The sequence below is a fragment of the Panthera tigris genome, chromosome B1 (genome assembly GCF_018350195.1).
Source record: "Panthera tigris isolate Pti1 chromosome B1, P.tigris_Pti1_mat1.1, whole genome shotgun sequence".
Classification (NCBI taxonomy): Eukaryota; Metazoa; Chordata; class Mammalia; order Carnivora; family Felidae; genus Panthera; species Panthera tigris.
In genome coordinates this window covers 14,219,151-14,243,888 of record NC_056663.1, presented here as the reverse complement: position 1 = coordinate 14,243,888, position 24,738 = coordinate 14,219,151, and the positions used below count along the sequence as shown (strand labels likewise).

The following is a 24,738-nucleotide window of genomic DNA, read 5'->3' as shown; positions in this document are numbered from 1 at the left end:
AAACAGAACCTTCCCATCACCTCCCAAAGTTGCCTCATGACCGTCTGTGACCCCTCCTTCTACCCTGGTAAGCACGGGCCTTTCCTGTGACCTGACAATCCTTCCTTTTTGAGAATGGCATATAAACTCATGAATTCGGCTTCCTTCAGTTAGCCCATGCATTCTCAATGGGGAAGTGAGAGCGATACTGTCCCCAAGGAGGTAAAAACTGGTTCCGGGCAGGTGCAAAAACCTGAGATATTACACTGGTCTGGGTCCTCCAAAGGGCCTCAGCACATAAGGCCCGAGGTATTGAACTTTCATGAGGGAGGGGCGCCTGGATAGCTCAGTTGGTTGAGCGTCCAATCTTGCCGTCCGTGAGTTCGAGCCCCACGCTGGGCTCTGTGCTGACAGCTCAGAGCCTGGGGACTGCTTCGGATTCTGTGTCTCCTCTCTCTCTACCCCTCCTCGCTCACACTCTAGCTCTCTCTCGCTCTCTCAAAAATAAACAAACCTAAATAAATAAATAAATAAATAAATAAATAAATAAATAAAATTTCACAAGGGAAATGGGCAGTTCGGGGGGAAAATCTAAAAAGGTTAGAGGAGGTATAGTGATTTTTCAAGGCTGATAAATACCGACGTAGCACCTGAGATGCATCCGTACTGTCTCATGTACCAACAGCTTGTTGCTTTTTACGATCGAGCAGGATCTCGATACAGAAGCGCCAGTTTGTTTACGAGAAATCAGTGGACGCGTGTCTTCATTTCTCTTGAATAGTAACCGAGGAGTGGGATTGCTGGATGGAACTGTGTAGGCAGATGAAATTGCTCACTGGAGTGTCCGTCCCATACTGCACACCAGCAGTCCGCGAGCGGTCCGGCGGCCACGTCGTCACCAGCAGTCGGCGTCAGCAACCGTTTGCTGCCTTGCTTGCTTTAGCTATTCCAGTAGGTGTGCGGTGGGACCTCTGGAGGACTTAATTTGCAGTTTAATGGCAAATGATACTGAGCATCTTTTACGTGCTGTTTTCCCGTCACTGTATCTTCTTCGGTCAAGAGGCTGCCCAAATCTTTTGCCACCTTCTATTACGTTGCCGGCTTTCTAATTACTGAGTTGTGAGAAACAGCTCAGTTTTAATGTGGTTAGAACGGTTTTTTAGACAGCCAGGACTCCCAAAAGAGGGACTGTATCTATCAAATACAGTATTAAACTTTGCATCTATCACCCTACTTCCCTTACGAAACTATTATACGTTAACTACCAGAATGTTCATTGTTCCCAAACAGTTACACAATGTTTTTGCTTTTTGTAATGGTTTCCATTTCTAAAAATTTTTTGGTTTTGTGTTGTTTCTCTCTAGGGTAAGGACAAAGCATGTATAATTTTTTTTTTTTTTTTTTTAGTTACTGCTTACCTCAGAGTTGACAGCCATTACACCAGACCAATGGCTCGGAAATTTCTTTGGCCAAGATAGCCACCTTGAAGGAGCGAAATTCCTCACAGGCCACTTCCTCCACCCACCATTTCTCCTCTTTCTGGGAAAAAGAACTCAGGACTAACAAAAAGCTGATAGCTATCTAAGAAAAGTCTGGGATGACTATTATAAATACCTCCCAATTCAGGAATAAGCACGTATATGGGACAGTTCGTATTTTAACCCTAATTAGTGTGTCTGAAGTTTTGTCAGGAGGAAATAGGGGTAAAAGATACCCTTGGTGTAAACATGCATGACTACATTCAGCTAAAATAACTCCGACAACTCAGTTGAAGACAACGACACCCCAGTAACTGAAATCAAGAATTACAAAGTGAAAGAAGCAACTGGAAACAATGGCTATCTCCGGACAACACTAAATATGAACATCCTTCCAGAACGAGGTGGGAACTCAACACATGTTACATGAATAAATGAATGATTCCAACTATCTGTAATGCATTTGTAATAAATAAGCTGTTGTCAAGTTGTGTGATAGCCAACTTCACAAGGAACTCTATTCATATGCTAATTGTTATCGAACAACAAACTGTAATCGTCTCCACACTCACTCACTGGACTTTAATAACACCCTATAACATTGGGTATAGTTGACCCATGGACAATACGGGGATTAGGGGCACCGAACCCCATGCACCCAAAAATCTACGTATAACTGGACTCCCTGAAACTTAACCAATAGCCCGCTACGGACGGAAAGCCTTACCAATAACATAAACAGTCTACTAACACATATTGTGTATGTTTTATATATATATATATATATACACACGTATATATATATATACGTGTGTATATATATATATATATTATATGCTGTATTCTTACAATACAGTGAACTAGAGAAAAAATGTTAAGAAAATCCTAAGACAGAGAAAAACAATGACAGTCCTGTACTATAAAAAATCTACACGTAGGTGGACCCATGCAGTTCAAACCCATGCTGTTCCAGGGTCAGCTATATGTCATTATCTCAAAGACTACAAGGACATGCTTTTTTAAGCACTTTCCACTACAACAACATTTTCATCAGGTCACCGACCAGGGTGACCTCACCCGTTCCCCAAATGTGAATTACCATTGTTGTCACTGTGTATCACTCTACAATATCAGCTCCCAAATTATATCCTAGGACTAATCCTCTCTCCTGAGCTCTGGACTCCCAACAGTCAAGTGACTACTTCACATCTGCTTGTCTCACCCATTCCTTAAATTCAACAGGTGTACAACTGAACTCAACCTTAACCTTCCGTTAGTGTTAACCAACCTAAAAAATGACATCATCGTCCACCCAACTGCTCAAGCTTGAAAGGCTGGAAGACAGCCCTGTGTTTCACCCCTAATATGCCATCAATCAACAGAACCTCCCGTTGTTTAACACTAAATCTCTCTTGTATAAAGCCACTTAAGCTCTCTTTCCATCACCACTATTTTTCTGTGAAAAAATAGGTAAATAAATAAAATTTTAAATAAGCCATTGACATACAGCTGACCTACAACATTCTATTAGTTTCAGGTGTACAATACAGTGACTCAACAATTCTATACATTACTCAGTGCTCATCACAGTAAGTGTAGTTGCCATCTGTGACCATACGATGTTCTTACAATTTTATGGACCATATTCCCTATGCTGTACCTCTCATTTCCACGACTTACTTATTTTATAACTGGAACTCCATACCTCTTAAGCCCCTTTGCCTATTTCGCCCTTACTCTTACCCACCTCCCCTCTGGCGACCACCAATTTGTTCTCTGTATTTGTCTGTTTTTTTTCAGTTTTTTGTTTCTTCATCTGGTTTTCTAGATTCCACATATAAGTGAAATTATATGGAATCTGTCCCTCTGACTTATTTCACTTAATACCCTCTAAGTCCACCTATGTTGTCACAAATGGCAAGACTGCATTCTCTTTTAGGACTGAATAAAATTCCATTTATATATCCCACATCTCTTTATCTATTCATCTACAAATGGATACTTAGGTTGCTTCCACATCTTGGCTATTATAAATAATGCTGCAATAAGCATAGCACTGCGAGTATCTTTTCAAATTAGTGTTTTCATTATCCTCGGGTCAATACCCAGGAGTGAAATTACTGGATCTCATGGTATTTCTATTTTTAATTTTTTGAGGAACCTCCGCACCATTCTCCACAGTGACTGCACCAACGTTCCACCAACAGCTCACAAGTCCTTTTTCTCCATATCCTTGCCAACACTTGTTATTTCTGGTCTTTTCTAGGCTAGTTATTCTGACAGGTATCAGGTGATCTCTCACTGTAGCTCTGATTTGCATTTCCCTGTTGATGAATGACAGTGAGCACCTTTTCGTGCGTCATTTGGCCATCTGTGTATCTTCTTTGGAAAAATGTCCTTCCCCACGTTTTCATTGGATTGTTTGGGATTTTTGGTGTTGAGTGTAAGTTCTTTATACATTTTGGATATTAACCCCTTATCAGACATATTACTTACAAATATCTTCTCCCGTGGGAATGCAAGCTGGTGCAGCCACTCTGGAAAACAGTACGGAGGTTCCTCAAAAAACTAAAATTAGAACTACCCTACGACCCAGCAGTTGCACTACTAGGCATTTATCCACAGGATACAGGTGTGCTGTTTCGAAGGGACACATGCACCACAATGTTTATAGCGGCACTATCGACAACAGCCAAAGTATGAAAAGAGCCCAAATGTCCATCGATGGATGAATGGATAAAGATGTGGTATATATATACATGGAGTATTACTTGGCAATCAAAAAGAATGAAATCTTGCCATTTGCAACTACGTGGATGGAACTGGAGGGTATTATGCTAAGTGAAATTAGTCAGAGAAAGACAAAAATCATGACTTCACTCATATGAAGACTTTAAGAGACAGAACAGATGAACATAAGGGAAGGGAAACGAAAATAATATAAAAACAAGGAGGGGGACAAAACATAAGAGATCATAAATATGGAGAAAAAACTGAGAGTTACTGGAGGGGTTGTGGGAGGGGGGATGGGCCAAATGGGGAAGGGGCACTAAGGAATCTCCTCCTGAAATCATTGTTGCACTAGATGCTACCTAATTTGGATGTAAATTTTAAAAAATAAAATTAAAAACAAAACAAAACAAAACAAAAAAACAAGTATCTTCTCCCGTTCAGTAGGTTGCCTTTTTGTTCTGTTGAGAGTTTCTTTTGCTATGCAAAAGCTTTTTATCTTGGTGCAGTCCCATTAGTTTATTTTTGCTTTTGTTTCTCTTTCCATAAATATGTCTTACTAAGGCTGATGTTCAAGTGATCCCTGCCTATGTCTTCTTTTGAAAGTTTTATGGTTGCAGGTCTCACATTTATGGTTTTGTCCCCACCATATATTCTTGCCTCTTTTGTTGTAGATCGATTGATCACATATAAGCTCCACCCCCGCTGTTTGAATCCAAGGCCCCATCATCTCCCGCCTGAAACACTAACGGTTTGCTAGTTATCTTCTACCTCGGCAATACTGCACTCGTCAGGTATATTGGCGTTAGATATATACTTGCAACAGAATACCATGCAGCCAGAAGAAAGAACGAAATCGGTTGAGAGAGGTCATCGGACAGACATAGCTGCCGAGTGACCCATGACCGGACCTGGGCAATCAGAGGCTCCTCACCGCCTCCCCTGTTCTTAGGAAGTAGGCCCGGCTTGCCTGTCCCGCTCCCAGAGGCTGCTCTGGGGACAGAGCCTTGCGACAGTGATGTGATGTTGAGAACACCTGCACGGTATGCTGACTGAACCCGGGCTGGGCCTCCGTACAGACTTCCACGGTTTGGCGGGCGGTGCAGGGATCCACTTGTCTTGCTGCCACCCAGGGAAGCCTTGCGAGGCAGTTTCCTTTGCTCGTGAAAACTGCCACCTACACCTGGAGCGCCTGCCTTCTTGTCCGGTCTCTCCTTGCCTTCCACTAATGGAGGCCGGTTTCAGATGACACCTGGGAAGCCACCGAGAGGGCTGCGGGCCAACAAAATAGCTCTTCCTTTACTGCCATGGAACGGCATCTAAAACATGTTAACTGAAAAAAGTAACGTATGCCAAACAGTCTGTATAATATTCTGCTATTTGCGTAAAAAGGGGGGAGCAAAAATACATCGTCGCCTACCTACCCGTCTGTGCACAAGCTTCTGTGGAAGGTCACGCAGGAAGTGAGGCTACAGGGGTCTCCAGGGAAGGGAACTGGAGGGCGGAAGACACGAGGCAGGAAGGAGACAACACCACCGGGCCCTTTGCGGTCCTTTGAAAATCCCATTACGTGATCGCTTCACGTATGCAAAAAACACATAAAATTAAAAGGAAAGAAAAACTACCTGGTGGTCCAGAGAATCTACCAAGACCTTGATCTAGCCCCTGCGTAACTCCCCAGTCTCGTATCAAGCATCTCCCTCTCTCTTTCTCTCTCCTCATACAGGTGCGCATGCACACACACACACACACACACACACACACACGGATTCCTTCTGAACCTCTAGGACATCAAGTTTCTCCCCCAGAGATTCTACACGTGCACTGTCCTCTGTCCCCCAAAGCAGTCTCATCCCACTCCTCTCTAGCTAACTCCTACTATCCTTCAGGTTTCTGTCTCAATGGCACTTCCTCAGCTCCCCTGGAAAGCTTCCTTGACTCCCAGAGTAGGTCAAGGGCCACACAGCACACTGCCATTACATTCTGTACTTGTCTTCTTAAATATCGTGATATGTAAAACAAAACTGATATTCTCGATCTGTTTACTCAACTAGACCCCCAACAACATGGGGACAGTGGCTGGGTCTGTCTTACTGACCCCAGCAGGAAGAAATCTGGCACTCTGAAGACAGAAAAGTGCCCCATGTGACTCGAGCGTGCGCTTGTGGGAAGAAGCGGGGGGAGGAGACTTGCTACGAATCTGGGAGAGACAAAGTCTGGCACAATGCACTCTGATACTGGTCAAATAAATACATACGTGGATGGGGCACCTGAATGGCTCAGTCGGCTCAGCATCCAACTCTTGATTTCAGCTCAGGTCATGATCCCAGGGTCGTGGGATCGAGCCTCACATCGGGCTCTGCGCTGAGCGTGCAGCCGCTTGGGATTCTCTCTTCCTTTGCCCTTCCCCCCATCAAATAAAATTTAAATAAATAAATACATACATAAGGGGACAAAGGAAGAGACCCGGGCTTAGATCCATCTGGTATACCTACGGGCTGGGTCACCTCCAGTGGAGATGAACCCTTCTCAACCCTTACACAGAAAATGGAAACAGTCCCATGTGCCACTCAGAGCTGTTGTGAAGGGCTAAACAAGGTACTAGAGGACCAAGCACCCCATCAGCGCCCGGTGGAAGCCAAGGAATGACCACAGCACCCACAGAAAGAATGAGCACATCCGAAGTCTGTACCCCTTAAAGCTGAAGAGATGGCCCTGCCACGAGGAAGAAAAGGTACCTCTTTTGTTTAGCATAAAACCAAGACTCACAGAAATAAAACATTTAACAGAAAGGTATTTAGGAGGAGAGGTGTTACAGTGAACAAGACAACAGCACTAGAGCTGAAAGTGGGGGGGGGGGGGAAGGCCAGAGACAAAGAGCTTGCCGGCCAGTACTGTGGAGAATGGGCGGGAGGGGCCACGCCCTAATCCAGAATGCACAGGTTCTGATCCCACGACCGCGGGGCGAGGTCTCCATAAAAGCCATCAAAGGCATGGGTTCTAACTTCCTCTAGTGAAAGGTACAGGACCCTGAGCACACAAATGGTTATGCTACAGGTAATGAGAAAATGGACATCTGCACAGTACCTGCAAAAAATACATACACAAATATTTGATGGGTTGGTACAAATGCACTGGCCCAATCTCTCCCACAGAGGAGGTTTAATCTTTCTTTCACATAACAGACATTCAAATGTTTGAAGATTATTTTAAGTAGACGACCATATGTTTCCACTTGCCCTGAAGAGTCCCAGTTTACGCCCATCATCTCGGCATAATTATTAACACTGACCTCTTTCACTCTCAAAGAGTCCTGCGTTAGACAATAAAATTATACGATCATCCAGTTGTGAGACACTTCCCTGCCCCCTGAAATATTCTCTTCTTCAGGCTAAGCATCTGCCTTTTCACCAACCATCCTCCTGTGACACAATTCCTATGACGCACCATCCCCTAAGCCCTCGGCTCTGAAGGCGCTCCACAGGACTGACATTCCTAAACCAGACAGAATATTCTAAATATAATTCCTCACAGGAAAAAGCAGAATCTGGTCATATAAGGTCATATAAGGACACCTTAACATCTTCAGAAACAAGATCACCCTCTTCAATCATGCTAAACCCAAGTTATCAATGAAAACTTTTAAGTCATTTCCCCTTACGTTTCCATCAGGAAATACCGTACTTATACAATAGGTTTTTAGATCCTTCTACAAGGCCGTACATTGTTGCATTAGGTTTCACTGAGTTCATTACTTTACTCAAATCCACAACGCACTGTGATGTGCCGTGTACTTGATCTTTCCCCCGCTTTATCCAATCTGCTAATGTGATAGACATTCCTCTAAGACACTAATAAAAAAGACTGAACTGAGAGCTACTGTCAAAATCCTGGAACAGCCGGTCAACTCAAGAAGTGCAGCTTCTCTATGTGCCAAGCATTTGTGGCTGGCAGTGGTGATGCAACGGTCACGGGTACATGGCCCCTACGGACACAGAATTTTTAAAAGACTGGTTTTTAAAGGCCCGATAAAAAAAACCCAAGTAGCGGGGGGGGGGGGGGGGGGTCAAAGATCAAGGTGAAGAACAAGGAGAGTGTCTTAGCAAGAGCCAAAGAAAGAAGCGTTGGAGAAGAGTCGAAGAAGACCCTGTTCCTGGGTGGTGGAAACGAGAATGGTACAAACATCGCCAGAAGGTGCAACTGCTGTGCAGCGGAAAAGGGAGTCTGGCCCCGAACATGTGAAATAATAACGGGAAAATGTACTCCTGATGAGTTGAAGATTAAATGTATAAAATAATCTCTTTTTAAAAAAAGACGAGACAAGGGGCGCCTGGGTGGCTCCGTCGGTTAAGAGTCCGACCTCAGCTGAGGTCACGATCTCACGGTGCGTGGGTTCGAGCCCCGCGTCGGGCTCTGTGCTGGCAGCTCGGGGCCTGCGGCCTGCTTCGGATTCTGCGTCTCCCTCTCTCTCTGCTCCTCCCCCGCTCATGTTCTGTCTCTCTCAGATATAAAAAATAAAACATAAAAAAAAATTTTTTTTAAAGACTAGACAAAAATAGAAGAATATTTTCATAATCTTCAGACAGAGAAGGCCTGTATAGGCATTTGACAAAACCCAAAAGCACAAGGGAAAAGACTGGGAAAACCCATTAAATAAAGATTCAAAACATTAAACACCATAAAACTCTATAACATCTATATGGAAAAAAATACAGTACATTAACAAATGACTAACTGCTATAAGCATTTAAATACGAGCTTTTGCAGATTATAAGAAGAAAAAAAAACAACCAAATTTAAACATGAGAAAAACATTTTCCAAGGAAGCTACTAAAAGAATCCAGTCTAACGATTAAAGAACTCCACCCCGTCAGATCAGGAAAGACAGGCAGACCCCAGAATCACAGCAAAGTTGTGAGGGAAACAAGCATTCTCAAACACCGCTGGTGGGAATGAACACACTTTGTGAGGGCAACACTGAAAATAGCTATGAAAAGCGTACATGTACAGAGAAGGCCATTTCACACGTAGAAATGTATCCTCCAAAAAGATCCTGCACGTTGAAGGGGTCAGAATTTAAGTACCCGCAGGACAGTAATAGCGTATCAACCACAATGATAATGAAACGGACACATAAAAATAGGTGACAGCGGAAGGCTCGTCCTTATACTATGATGAGGAGTACAAGCGGGGGGAATGGGAAGGACAGAAAATCAACATTCTGAAATCTATCAAGATGGGAGGCAGGCAAAGCGTGGGCATCAATGGATGCTGAATCTAAGGGGAATTCTGAAGAGGAACAGGACTTTTTTACGTTCTCAAAGTGTCTTCCCCACACCCCTTGTTCGCTTACAAGGTAGAAAATAGTAAATAATTTCTCAGCACCCCTCTGTCTGGATGGTTCCCGGTGAGCTGGCAACGAGAGGAGCACACGGGAGACTGAGAAGAAGCAAGGGAAGAGACGAGACAACACCTCAACTATGTGATCAACACAGCACGACCACGACCGAGGAGGACCGGGACCCCGCGCGCCCCTGCTGTGACGCATGAAAAGGACACAACACGGCACAAGGTGACAGTATACTCTGCCCAGGACACACAGCCGAGAATCTAATCGCGGAGTAGCATCGGACAGACCCAAACCGAGGACCATGTTCTAAAACGACTGACCTGCAGTCTTCAGCAATGTCAGGGCCATAAAGGGTTGATGATCCGGGTTCCAGATTAAAGGAAACTAAAGAAACGTGACAACTAACTACGATGCTCAGCTCTGACCCCTACGCGGGCAGCGGGGAAGGACATCAAGGGAGCAATGCTCCCTTGATGAAATGCTGTGCTGACAGCAGATGAGAGCGCGGCATCGATTTCCCGAATCTTGAAACTGTACTGCGGTTGGATAAGAAACCAACTTTGTTCTTGAACGTGCACATTCTGAAGTAACACGGGGGGAAAGGGACAAAATGTATATGCAAAGTCTCACGTGGTTCAGAAAACAAAAGTTCTCCATAAATTTTCAAAAGAGAAAAATCATAAAGCAAATGCGGCAAAAATGTTCACAATACCTGGTGAGCCTGGAGAAAAGGTGAGGCAGGGTCCTCTGTGCTACTTTTACAATTTTTCTGTAAGATTAAAATAATTTCAAAATAAAGGATTTAAATTTGTTTGCATGTTTATTTTTTACTTTTGAGAGAGAGCAAGCGAGCGCGAGGGGGAAGGGCAGAGAGGGCAGAGGATCCGAAGTGTATCCAATGTAGGGTTCAGACCCACAAACCTCGAGATCATGACCTGAGCTTAAATCGGACTCTTAAGGGACTGAGCTACCCAGGTGCCCGTAAAAGATTTACATTTTCAAAAGCGCACACCGTTGTACATGTAAGGACAGTCACTGGGGTATCATTTACAAGAGCAAAAAACTGGAAACGATCCCAATGCCTATCAATAGACACGTAAATACTACAAGTAAATACTGTAAGAAACTTCTATACGATGCTGTTAATTAAAAGCTTGCATTAAAGCTACCTGAACGAATAGGGAAAGATAACTAAGATATTAAGTGAAAAGCTCAAGCTAGAAACTGTATCTAATATTATCCCATTTTGTTTACAAAAAGTAAATATGTCAGTACAGGCATTTTTTTTTGTTTAGAAAAGGTGACAAATACATAACACACTGCTAACGATATAGCCTCTTTCAAGGTGGGACTGCAGGAGACTCCACTGTGTAATAATACAGCCAGTAAAGGAGGGAGTTACGACTATGGGAACTACTAGAACGACGCAAAGACGAGGGACTCGCCTGGTCTCCGTGATGTACGTAGCACAGGGAGGCTCGCTAACAGAAAACAATGATCGCCCGTGTGACGACAGTGGCCCCCAAAGGAGAGAGCATGGTGAAGAACGAAGACACCAGGACGAAGCTCTTAAGACGTGTGACACAAAACTTTGTGGGTGGGAAGGGAGGAGGGAACGGGAAGAGGGCCACACATGGAGGGAGAGGAGACAAAAGGTGGGCGGGGGGGAACCCTCATGCAAGGCAAGGCGGATAAGCCCCAAGCAGGCGAAAGGGGCCACCGTGTCCTACATGAAAGGAAGCCTGAGAAGCAGGCTTCTCTCGTGCGGGACTGCTGGCTGTCCCCCGACCCACCACCCGGGGCGGCCACAAATCCTGGCCCCGCGCCCCTCCGCCTGGAGGGTTCGCGGCAGCTTTGCAAGGAGAGGAGCTCCCGTGAGATCAGCAGGCACGAATGAAGGTAGAAGGTGGAACCCCTACAGAGGCTGGCCGCAGCCTTCCGACCCCCCAGTTCGGGAGAACTGCACCCCTGCAGCCAGAGGAGCTAAGCCGGCCAGAGCTGCAGTCACTGCCAGGAACCCTGAGAAGCGACCGTGCTGGCTCAGGCCTGCACCTTCTACACCAGCTTCTCCTCGCTCCGCAATGCGCAGCTGACTGCGTCCTAGGCTCGCTATGCCTTAGAAAAGGGAATAGCTTCTGTCTTCCTGAATCAGCCCTGATTGGTTCGCCACTGGATTTAAGAAGACCACTGTTTACTTTTTTTTTTAATTTTATTTTTTTTAATTTGCATCCAACTTAGGTAGCAGCTAGTGCAACAATGATTTCAGGAGTAGATTCCTTAGTGCCCCTTCCCCATTTAGCCCCTCCCCCTCCCACAACCCCTCCAGTAACCCTCAGTTCGTTCTCCATATTTGTGAGTCTCGTTTGTTTTGTCCCCCTCCCTGTTTTTATATTATTTTTGTTTCCCTTCCCTTATATTCATCTGTTCTGTCTCTTAAAGTCCTCCTATGAGTGAAGTCATATGATAGCTGTCTTTCTCTAATTTCGCTTAGCATAATACCCTCCAGTTCCATCCACGTACTTGCAAATGGCAAGACTTCCTTCTTTTTGATTGCTGAGTAATACTCCATTTATATATATACCCCATCTTTATCCATTCACCCATCAATGGACATTCGGGCTCTTTCCATACTTTGGCTCTTGTCGATAGTGCTGCTATAAACATGGGGGTGCATGTGTCCCTTCGAAACAGCACACCTGTATCCCATGGATAAATGCCCAGTAGTGCCATTGCTGGGTCCTAGGGTAGTTCTACTCTTCGTTTTTTGAGGAATCTCCATACTGTTTTCCAGAGTGGCTGCACCAGCCTGCATTCCCATGCCTCTGTTTACTTTTGAAAAGTCAGAGTATAATTAAGCAAAGGAGCAGGAAAACGAGACCAGGGGTTTCAGGTGGTGGTTGTTGTTGTCGTTAAGTAGTCCAGCATCAGTCACATCATTTTCTGAGCAGATGCCCACTAACTATTTGTTGACTGTTGAATGTGGAAGAATTTATTTCAAGGAGATGAGCAATTAAAAGAAAGAAAAGAAGTATCAAGGTATTTCAAAGGTGCTTGGGTCGTTTTTAGCCGCGGTCTCTAGGACCCAAAGGATCCACGATCTTCTTGAACACCACTTCGACGTGGAAATAAAAGACAATTGTATATTCCAATCCTACTCATTATTGGCAAATCAGATTTAATTCTCACAAAACAATGCATATCCATTCTTCATAAAATCCCTAGAAAAAGAAAGAGGAAACCAGGCCCCAAAAGCATTTCTTAATTTACTGAAGCATACGGACAAAATGACAACTCTTTTCTGTGTTGATGGGTAATACAAATACAGCAAAGTTATCTATGTAGGCAGGAAAAAAAAAAGATTATCACAACAGTAAAACAATGGATTAAAACAGAGAAATTGAGTTTACTGGGCTGTTCCAACCACATTTAACGTAAACTATCCCTCCAAGGTCTCACTGTACCTGTGCCATGACCTTCTCGTGTAGAGGGCAGACAGAATGGAATGTCCATTGTTCTCGTCATAGGAAAGAATACAGATCTATAGCTCCTGAGAGAAAGTATGATGTAGTGCATAACAATAAGCCAGAAATCAGAAATTCAGAGTAAAATTCAGATTCAGTTGTCTATCAGAAGGCAAAAAAAAAAAGTTATTAAACTCATGAGACAGAGGCGCTATATCTCTGTTCACGTCTCAGTGAGAATCTGACAAACAAAGGAAATATTTCTAAAGAATTTTTTAGTTCCTCTGATACAAAGCGTAAGGCAAACAGGAATTTCAGAAGTATCCATAAAATAAATTCTCTTCAATCTATTAACCCGGCCCAAAAAACTGGTAACAAATAGGATGCTTTACAAAACTTTCAATTCCCATGAAAATGTTATAGTCAGCGCAAGGGGCCAAGTGTTCCAAACAGAAAGTTATTGAAACACACTTCTTAATACGGCAAGTATTTAATTTTTAATAGCCTTCAAATGCCTACCACTGAACCAGGTAGGAGAACTGAAAAGGGTAAGATTTGCTCCCTCCTGCCAAGGAACATGCAAATCAATGTCACTGGGGAGGCCAGAAATCTTAGTGAAGTAGTCAAATGGCATGCACGGTGAGGTGCCACATGCCTGAGCACCATAAGTCACAGAATCCGAGAAATTAGCCATTGAATCATTCATGAGTCAGCAAATACTTACGCAGAGCCTGAAACGTGCCAGATACCGTACGAAGCGGTGAGCACACGACAGGGAAAAATAACAGCAACACGAATGATAACAGCAGCTGTTTATTGATGTCTGTTCAGCAGACCATATACTTAAAACTCTAAATTACCTATTTAATCCCCCACAACAACCCTATGAGGTCAGCATTATAGAATATCTCCACTTTTCACATTAAATGATGAGGCCCTGAGGAGCGGAGTCACATAGACCTGATTTTATTTCGGGCCCTAGCTCAGTCCCAACAAGCTCAGCTAACTCGGAACCTCAGTTTCCTTACTCTACAAAAGGATCACATTGGAAGGATTAAATGATACACTTACATAGGCACCAAAACAAAGTTAAGAGTCCATCAGATTCCAAATCCTGCTTTCTAGAACCGCAATACTATGTGAAGGGCCATGGGTGAGGTTACAAGTTTTCTGCTGCCAGTAAAAGCTTTGGGCCTGAAGCTGGTTCGGACAGTAAGAAAATCTTTTATTCCACCGATCACAGCGACAGTGGGCACCCCAGAGCCGACGGCTGCGGCGCCTCAACGGTAAGGACCGTGCCGCTGTCCGTGGCTTCACCGTCTGCGGGCAGCACGACGGACGCCACAGTTCCAGGCGAAACACCATGGACGAGAACAAGACCGTCTTCTCGTCCAGCCTCCCCACCCCCACCGCCCCAGGCCTCCAGCGGACTGCCCCTGACCTCTCACTGGCCAGAACAGGTCACGTGCCCATTCTTGACCCAGTCCTCAACAAAAGGGGTAGATTCCCACAACGGGCATACACTAAGCATCAGTGACGGAATGAAGAGTTAACAGATGTATTGAAAGAGAACGAAACGGCAAGTGTCTCCTACTGAATCCACAGGACACGGATGACAAGAGGAACAGGAGAATTCCAAGCGGGGACGGTGGGGAGCCCGAAACACAAATGTGTCTGTTCGCTGGACAGTGAAGACCCCACTCGCATTAGAGAAACGTGGCTCATACTCTGAAGGAAGTCTGATGTGCAAGTGAGCCTGGGAGTCACGAAACTACTCGTAAGCACCCCCGAGCCACTAAATTTAGAGGTAGCGTGTTACGCAGCAATAAATAACTGATGTGCCGAATATCTACCCACACTCATCCCTGCACCTAATTCAAAATGCAACTAATCTCAGAGCGTAGTAAATAATAGAGAGTTCTGGTACGGCATTCTGCTTCCTTTTCCAAATCATCTCCCCATTCTCACTCGTAAGTGAAAATAAACTAGTGTGAGCATACACAGGCCTTAGAGACTTTCCAAATTATTCTTCCTATTCACTCAACCAGGTTTGATGTAAAAGCTAATCTATCCGGGGGCGCCTGGGTGGCTCAGTCGGTTGAGCGTCCGACTCCGGCTCAGGTCATGATCTCACGGTCCGTGAGTTCGAGCCCCGCGTCGGGCTCTGTGCTGACAGCTCGGAGCCTGGAACCTGCTTCAGATTCTGCGTATCCCTCTCTCTCTCTCTCTCTCTCTCTGCTCCTCCCCTGCTGGTGCTCACTCACTTTCTCTCTCAAAAATAAATAAACTTCATGAAAAAAAAAAAGCTCATCTATCCTCTGACCTGAAAATCCTGGAAAGTTCTAAGGAAATCACTTCCATTTCATCTACAATAGCTCCTCTGCTACTCCTAAGAAACTTCTAGTGTTAGTAGCCTTGAAAATGACCAGAGCAGAGAGGAGGACATCACACGTCTACCACCAAGTCCTATTTTGAGGAGCACCAGGATGCCTCCCGGGCCGAGGAGGACAAGGGCCAGTCACTGCCCCTGCCATAATAGGGTCTTGGAGGACTCAACTGAGAAACAAGCTACCAGGGGCAGGTCTTGATTCCACAGTGTGCAATCCCGGGAGAGCAGCACTGGCATCATCTCTCAAACCCATCCAGAACAAGAACTGGCTCTCACCCGGTTCTGGTCGGCAGCGAACAAAAGTTACCCAGGTACCTCAGTGGACGAGATGGTGGCGTCTCAGTTACTCGGGGGACAAACAGGCCCCCAGAGACGGTCTGTGCAGAAGTAGGAAAGATGGACACGGGCGGAGGAAGCGGACAGGGCCGGGACTACGGGGAGGCAAGCCGGGGCCCCAGGACACGAAACTCGAGGAGGCCCTCCCTCTCGGCATCACGCCATGCGACGGCTGAGCCCAAACCTGCACCGGCACAGGGGGGAGTGGTTCCTCGGGTCCCGCGTCCTAGGCCTCACCCCCGTCCAGTCCTGGACATGACCGATGCCAACACCTGCCATCTGCCCAACGTGGACGTTCATTACACAGTCTTAAAGGCCTTTCCGTTCGGCGCGGCTGAGAAGGTGGGAGGTTACTCTTCCTCTAATTTGGAGGGAAGGACATGAGAAGGAGCATGAATTCTGCCGGAACGCTGAAGACACCTACAGACAGGAGGCAGTTTGAGCAAGGAGTATACAGAATCTTCTGCTTTGATATTAAAAAACAAATTCCTAGAAAAGCACACTAAAAAAAAAAAAAAAAGCACACTAAGTTGAGTAGGAAAAGTTTTCCATAGGCCTTACATTACATGGGCGCGGGAGGGAGCAAGGAAGTAGACGATATCATGAAATTTTAGACCTAATATTGTATGATACAATGCCAACATGAGTATCTTTAATTTTGATTTTCTTTCACAACTGAACATAGAGACAGCTACCTTAAATCAAATAAGCATTTGATTGACGCGAAGGAGTCGTCATATTTTTCACTCGTAGGAGTATTTTCCATTTTTTAGCATTCATTTTTATAAAATAACAACCAACTTATCTAAAATTTTATAATTATGAAAACAGTGCTTTATAGGCAATCACGGCTACGACACCGAAACAGAACAGTTGCCAGGGAGCACCCCTTGGCAGCTAAAACTGTGTGTCAGATAACCTGAATTCGGCATATGAAGGCAGATCCCACGGCACCCCTGAATGGGAGTCATTTGGAAACAGAACTGGCAAAATCGAGCACGCCCCTGCACCTTGTTCCGAGAAAAATACCTTGTTCCATGTAAGAGCCTCCAGCCCTGAGCTATGAGGGGAATGAAGGCAACTGAAAGAAAAGACTGCAATTCTACACCAGCCTTCCCCGCCCCAGTGCCCCATGCACATTACAAACAGCCTCGTAGCCCGTGTCACCTCCAAACCCCTGGCAGGGATGCAGCACCGGGGACATTTCCCACACTTGGGACGTTTCCCACACTTGGGATCATCTCTTTGGCTACACAACACATCTGAATAATTTAGCAGGATAGTCATTTCTATGCTTCTCTGGAGAAAGTCCGAGTTACCAGAGATTCTAAATTCTGACATAAAGAGGAATTCAAAACTGCGTAATGATGAATGAGTAAACAATAACGACGAAGTCATAACGTATTAGAAGCTCTGATACAACTAAAACAGGGAAAACTTCTCCTTGACTCTCTTAAGGTCCCTGGCTGGGTCCAAAAATTAAATTGACAAAGACAGGGGTGCCTGAGTGGCTCAGTCGGTTAAGAATCTGACTTTCGCTCAGGTCATGATCTCGTAGTTCGTGGGTTCGAGCCCCACGTCGGGCTCTCTGCTGACAGCTCAGAGCCTGGAGCCTGCTTCAGATTCTGTGTCTCCTCTCTCTCTGCCCCTCCCCTGCTTGCACTTTGTCTCTCTCTCTCTCTTTCTGTGTCTGTCAAAAATAAATAAACTTTAAAAAAATAAATTGACAAAGACAAATTAACAGAAGAGAAACATAGAAATGTATGTAATAGGTTTTATGCGACACGGAAGCCTTCCTAAGGAAACGATGAGCCAAAGAGGTGGTTACACTTGTGTATGTTTACGCTAGGTCTGATGAAGAGTGGACAACGGTTGAGGAGTATGACAGACTAAGGAGTATGCCATATTTGGGGGTAGTATGTCCTGAACCCCATCAGATCCAAAGAATATTCATAGCTTTAACTGCTAATACCGATAAATAACAATGAGAATAAATTATGCAATCTCAAGAAATTACCCAAAAAATGAGAAACAAAGCAGAAGGAAGGAATGAATAACGATAAAAGCAAAAACTACTGAATTAGAAAAAGACGACTTAATAAGAATAAATTCAACAGCTGGTTGCTTTAAGAAGAAATACCCAAATAGCTGAGCAATTAGCTAACCTAAACTAGGATAAAAAAATGAAAAAGCACAAATACACGAAGTAATAAATGAGAACAGGAAAACCGCCACAGATGTAGTAGAAAGGAAAAGAACATTAAGGGATTATCTTGTCCAATAAATTTGAAACACTGATGATTTCCCAGGAAAATATAAATACTGAACTGATCCCTGAAGACAGGGACAAAAACCTGATCAGCCATACCGCTATGAAAACGGTTATGCAAGAACTAACCCTTCAGGAAAAGCAGATCAAATACATACGGGAAGTCACAACTGTGAACCTTACCACGCTGCAAGGAACACCCAATTCCAGTGATACTTGAGCTGCACCACGGAAACGAACGAAAGTTTCCATATTGATTTTAGGAAGTCAGTGTACCACTGAGACCAAAATCTAATAAAGGGAGCATCAAAAGAGAGGAAGAAAAAAATGAGATGACTCTCATGAATATTACTGTACAAGTCCTAAATAAAGTATTAGTAAACAATCCAGCAATACACTTTTTAAATGACTGAGTGGGCTTTGTATCACAATTCAAAATTAATAAAATTCATTAAATTATCAATAAATTTCACTATGTTATTAGCTTAAAACACAAAGTATCTCTACACAGTGAAAAGGCGTGTGGCAAGATTCAAAATGTATATTTAAAGTGTATCAAAGAATACAGAGACAAATGAACATCTATGTGTACAATACCAAGATTTAAGGAACGAAGATTTAAACACACAAAGAATACGAATATCTCTTTTTTAATATATATACATATATTTTGACATTTATTTATTTTTGAGAGACAGAGAGAGACAGAGCACAAGTGCGGGAGGCGCAGAGAGAGAGGGAGACACAGAATCCGGAGCGGGCACCAGGCTCTGAGTCAGCTGTCGGCAAAGGGGCTCGAACTCACGAACGGCGAGATCATGACCTGAGCCAAAGTCAGATGCTCAACCGACTGAGCCACCCACGCACCCCAAGAATATGAATCTCTTTGAGGACAGACCCTCACATACCCTTCCCTTCCCAGGCAATTACTTTCCTTATGTCAGGGTGGATCATTTGTTTTTACATCTTGACCGCACACATATGTATCCACAAATGCTATAAACTCTAGTTTTGTGGGTTTTTTAAAAAATTTACATGAATATACACTTCTGAAACTTGCTTTTTTCTCTAAACACTGTCATCAAGATTTATCTATGTTGATATATGAAAGAAGAGTCTAGCTCATTTATTTCAACTGCTGTATAGCATTCTATTACATAACTAAACCATAAAAGTTGTTCATTACAATCCCCTATTGATGGACATTTGGATTGTTGCCAACTTTCTGCTTTTTCAAATCATGCTACAATGAGCTCACTTGTACATATGCCCTCCTCTAGGGCATGCAAATGGAACCCTGGACTTAGAGGAGTACAAATGTTTAAGCAGACATACGTTGCCAACTGCTCTCCTTAGTGATATTATCGGCTCACATTTCTTTTTTTTTTTTTTTAAGGTTTGTTTATTTGAGAGAGAGAGAGAGAGAGAGAGAGAGAGAGAGAGAGACAAAGACAGAGTGGGAGCGGGAGAGGAGCAGAGAGAGAGGGAGACGCAGAATCCGAAGCAGGCTCCAGGCTCTGAGCTGTCAGTGCAGAGCCTGACACGGGGCTCGAACTCATCAACCATGAGATCATGACCTGAGCTGAAGTCCGACGCTCAACCAACTGAGCCACCCAGGTGCCCCAGCTCACATTTCTATCAGCAGTGATAAAAGCTCCTAAGTCCCACATCCTCTCCATATCTGATGTTATCTTGACTTATTAACTTCAGTAAATCTGATGAAAATGAGATGGTAGTTCGTTGGGAGTTTTACTCTGTGTTTCGCTTATTACTAGTGAGATCAAGATTTCTCCATACATTTGGGGCGTCTGGGTGGTTCAGTCAGTTGAGCATCTGACTTCGCCTCAGGTCATGATCTCAGAGTTTGTGGGTTCAAACCCCGTGTCAGGCACTGTGCTGACAGCTCAGAGCCTGGAGCCTGCCCTGCTTCGGATTCTGTGTCTCCCTCTCTCTCTCTCTCTGCCCCTCCCCTGCTTGTGCTCTGTCTCTCTCTCTCTCTCTCTCTCTCTCTCTCAAAAATAAATGTTAAAAAAATTTTTTTTTAAATACTAACTTTCTATGGTTATATGCAACCCTGTCCCTCCTACCCTTTTGTCTTTTAAATTTGTAACTTTTGCCATGTCAAGTTTTTTCTGTAGTCAGATGTATGAACCTTTTCTTAAACAGTCTGGACTTCTTAACCCCTGCTACTGAGTCACACAGACATGCATCTACCTAATTTTCTAGTAGCTTAAAATCTGTTTTTCCACGTTGATAAATCTACAAATTTTTGTGTATGGAAAGCACAGGAATCTGAATTGGATTTTTTGATATGGATGGCCTATTGGGCCAGCACCCTTTCTTGAATCATCTATTTTTGCCCACTGATTTCACAATTTCCTAATATAAAATAAAGTCTACAAATCAGTAATAGCAAAAAAAAAAATAAATAAATAAAGAATATGAAGACTTGGGGTGCCTGGCTAGCCCAGTCGGTGGAGTGTGCAACTCTTGATTTTAGAGTTGTAAGTTCAAGCCCCAATTGGGTATAGAGGTTACTTAAAAATAAAATCCTTTAAAAAAAAAAAAAGAATATAAAGACTTGGTTCACAGAAGAGGAGAAATAAATGGCTTTTAAGTAAGTGACATAATGTTCTATCTCACTCATAAAGGTGGAAAATGCTATTTCACTGTCATTTTAATTTGCATCTCTCTTATCAGTAAAAAATACCAAATGTTTTGAAACATAATGGTTGGCAAAGGTGTGGGGAAAAGTCACTAATTAGAAAGTTGCCGGGAGCAGAACCGGGTACCTCAATGGACAGCAACCTATCAAAATTGTAAATGCAAATCCGATGACCCAGCCTTTTCACTCCTAGAAATTCACTTGCATTAAAGAAACTTAACACACATTAGTGTCAGTGAAGCACTGTTGTAATAGAAAAACAAAACCTGGGAGAAACTTAAACGTCCGTCAATGAAGCGATGGTTCAAAAAGGTTCAGTACACCCACAAAATAGAGTGTTAAGAGGCAGGTTATATGCAACAGCATGGAACAACCTCCAAGACCTACTAAGAGGAAAACTCGGAGCGGGAGTACAATTGTATCAAAAAATAAAAAGCTAAGATATTCGGAGAACCATACATGTGCCCACATAGGCTTATGCAAAGAATATCTCTGGAAGAATACACAAGAAACTGGTAATTGAGGTCTCCCTTTGGAGAGAGAAATGGGGCACCGAGAGGGGTGGGAAGGAGGTTGACTTTTCACTATCTTTTTGCTCTTGAATTGTGGAACATGTAACCACCTATTCAAAACATGAGAAAAATTGAAAAATAAAGGGAAAAAATTGCTAACTGATCCTGACTTGCTAAAGTAATGAGGCATCTTCCACCTCTTGCTAGGATGGGGAAAGAGGATTTCACTTACCCCCTAAAGACAGAACCATAACAACAGTGGAACTGCAGAGCCTAGGAGAGAGAGCAAAGACAGGGCAGGTGACGGAATTTTGCGTATAAATGAAAAACGAAGCAAACGAAATCAGAAGGCTAACACCGAAGACTTTGAACCTATCTACCTCAAGGTGTTTTGGTAAGAATTAAATGAGATAAGGCATGTGGAGAGCCTAGAAGAGTGCCTAGCTCATAGTAAACACTACAAATGTAAGATCATTATTATGTCATCTAGGTCACATTCATACAAGTGTATACCAACCTCTACTTCCCAGCAGGTGATATATGCTGTGCTGGGAAACATACCAAAAAATCTTCATTGCAACCTTCAGTCAATCTATAATTTAGCAGGAGAGACAGGAAACATGCATATATACTTATATACACATATAATCGTATCTAAAAGTGAAACACCTTACATCTTCAGATATTTCTTGTTTTGGATACGTACTAATGACCTTTTGATTTCTGAAGAGTGACAAACTAGCTTAGTGTACTGTATAAATTCAAAGCCTGTGGTCAAATTCTCGCTCCTTATCTTCTAGTTAAACCTGTTTTCTTAGCTATAGGGGGATATTACCTATCCTGCTAAAAGTGCTGATATAAAAAACAGACGTATAGACCAAAGGAACAGAAAACAAAGCCCAGAAATAAATCCTTGTGCGTATGGTCAAAGGATCTTCAATAAGGGTGCCAAGGCTACACAACGGGAAAAGGGTAGTCTCTTCAACAAACGATGATGGGAAAACTGGACATCCACATGCAAAGGAATGAACTTGGATCCTTAGCTTACACCATATGCAAAAACTAACTTAAAGTGGATTAAAGACATGACCAGAAACTAAACCTCATATAAGATAGTGAAAAGATTCATGATATTGGATTTGACAATGATTTATTGGTTACAACACTAAAAGCACAGGCAACAGCACAAATAGACATGTATGATTACATCAAACTTCAGAGGTCTGCACAACAAAGGAAACGAGCAATAGAGTAAAAAGGCAATCCATGAACTGGAAGAAAATATTTACAAACCATATATGTGATAAGAGGTTAATATCTGATATATACAAAGAACTTGCTCAACTCAAAAACAACACAAACGACCCAATTTTAAAATGGGCGAAAGACTTGAATAGACATTTCTCCAAAGAAGATATACAAACGGCCTAGAAGCATATGAAAAGATGCTCACCATCAGCAGTCATGCGCACCACGACCGCAATGAGGTATCGCCTCACACCCATGAGGATAGCGACTAAACAAAAATCAAAACAAACAAGAAACAGCAAATAACAAGGATGTTATTTGGTAAGGATGTGAAGAAATTTAAAAAAATTTTAAGTGTATTTATTCATTTCGAGACAGACTGAGACAGCAAGCAGGGGAGGGGCGGGGAGGGGGGGAGAGAGAATCCCAAGCAGGCTCTGCACTGTCAGCACGGAGCCCAATGCAGGGCTTGAACTCAGGAAACACGACCCCGTGACCTGAGCCAAAACCAAGAGTCAGACACTTAACCGACTGAGCCACCCAGGAGCCCCAGGATGTGAAGAAATTGGAACCCTTTTGTACTATTGGTGAGAACGTACAGTGGTGCAGCCTCTATGGAAAACACGATGGAAGTTCTTTAAAAAAATAAAAATAGAATTACCATATGACCCAGCAGTCCCACTTCGGGTATGTATCCAAAAAAATTAAAAACAGGATCGCAAAGAGATATGTGCACAGCTGTGCTCATGGCAACATTATTCACAACAGCCAAGAGATGGAATCAACCTAAATGTCCATCACCAAAAAAAAAAACAAAAAGAAAAGAAAGTAAGGGGCGCCTGGGTGGCTCGGTCGGTTGAGTGTCGGACTTGAGCTCAGGTCATGATCTCGCGGTTCGTGGGTTCAGGGCCCCACGTCGGGCTCTGTGCCGACAGCTCGGAGCCTGGAGCCTGCCTCGGATTCTGTGTCTCCCTCTCTCTCTGTTCCTCCCCTGCTCTCAACTCTGTCTCTGTCTCTCACTCTCTCAAAAATAAAGATTAAAAAATAATAATAATAAATTTAAATAAATAAATGTCCATCACCAGATGAATGGAAACAGAAAATACGGTATATACAAGTTACGGGATATTATGCGGCCCTAGAAAAGAAAGAAATCTTGTCACGTGCAACAACATGAACGAATGAACCTTGAGGACGTTATGCTAAGTGAAATACACCAGTCACAGAAAGGGAAGTACTCCATGATTCCACTTCCACGAGGAAGCTAAGTCAAACGCTCAGAAACTGCCAGTGGTGGTTGTCGGCAGCGGGGGAGGGGGAAAGAGGAGCTATTCAGGGGATACCGTTTCCGTTTTGCAAGATGAAAAGGTTCTAAAGATCTGTGACACAACAGCAATGTGCGTGTTGTTAGCACTACCGCCCTATATGCTAAAAAAGGTTAAGACGGTAAATTTTATGTGTTTTCTGACAACTTTTTTAAAAAGCTATGATAATTGATGATATATTTAACACACCTACCGTACTTCTGGCACATTAAAGGCCCTCAAAAACTAACTGGAATGCTATCATGGTTACCAATTCTATTGATGGCGGCTTATAAAAACATAGCCTAGCAAAATGAAATTTAAGTCAAGTAAGAAAAAGTTAGCAAAGAGAAGCAAAGGAGGTGAGTTGGTTTACACACACACACACACACACACACACACACACACACACAGCCATAGATCCAGTACACATGCTATGTAGTGAGGCCAAATTAGGGTAAACGATTTATCAAGAAGACTCACTGTCATCAATAGTTTTCCACAAAGAAATGCATTCCTACTTTTTTCTTTTAGTATTATCTTATTTGAGGGCTGAGCAAACTTTTTGTTAAAAACGACCGATAACAGGTAAGTCAGCCTTTGGGGGCAAGGAGTCTCTGTCTCACTATTCAACTCTGCCTTTATAGTCTAAAAGTAGACAACATGTCCACGGATGAGTGTGGCTGTGTTCCAATAAAGCTGAATTATGGACACAAAAGTTTTAATTTTATATAATTTTCACGTCACAAAATCCTCTTCGTTTGATTTTTTTTCAACCACTGAAAAATGTAAAACCCTTGATTAGGTCACAGGCCATTAAAAAACCAAATGTGGGCGGGATCTGACCTCCAGGCCACGGTTTGTCCACTCCCCTAGAACAGTCCTCACTCAAAGAGAAGAAAGATATTTCGTATGTAGATGATACGCACTGAATAAAATGTAACTTTTTATTTCTATTTTTATTTTTTTTAAATGTAACTTTTTAAATTAATTTTCGAACTAAACCAGGCAACTGCA

General features: G+C 43.3%; 1 protein-coding gene across 6 annotated transcripts in view; it reads right to left on the bottom strand.

Annotated features, from left to right (window-relative positions):
- Positions 1-24,738, bottom strand: part of WWC2 (WW and C2 domain containing 2) — a 208,144-nt gene that overhangs the window by 167,403 nt on the left and 16,003 nt on the right. The window contains exon 1 of one of the 6 annotated variants that reach the window (XM_042982921.1): positions 12,999-13,034. The exons of the other annotated variants lie outside the window; for them this stretch is intronic. The gene's annotated coding sequence lies outside the window, so the exon portion shown is untranslated. Of the gene's footprint in view, positions 1-12,998; positions 13,035-24,738 lie in introns of those variants that run through there. 6 annotated transcript variants of the gene reach the window in all.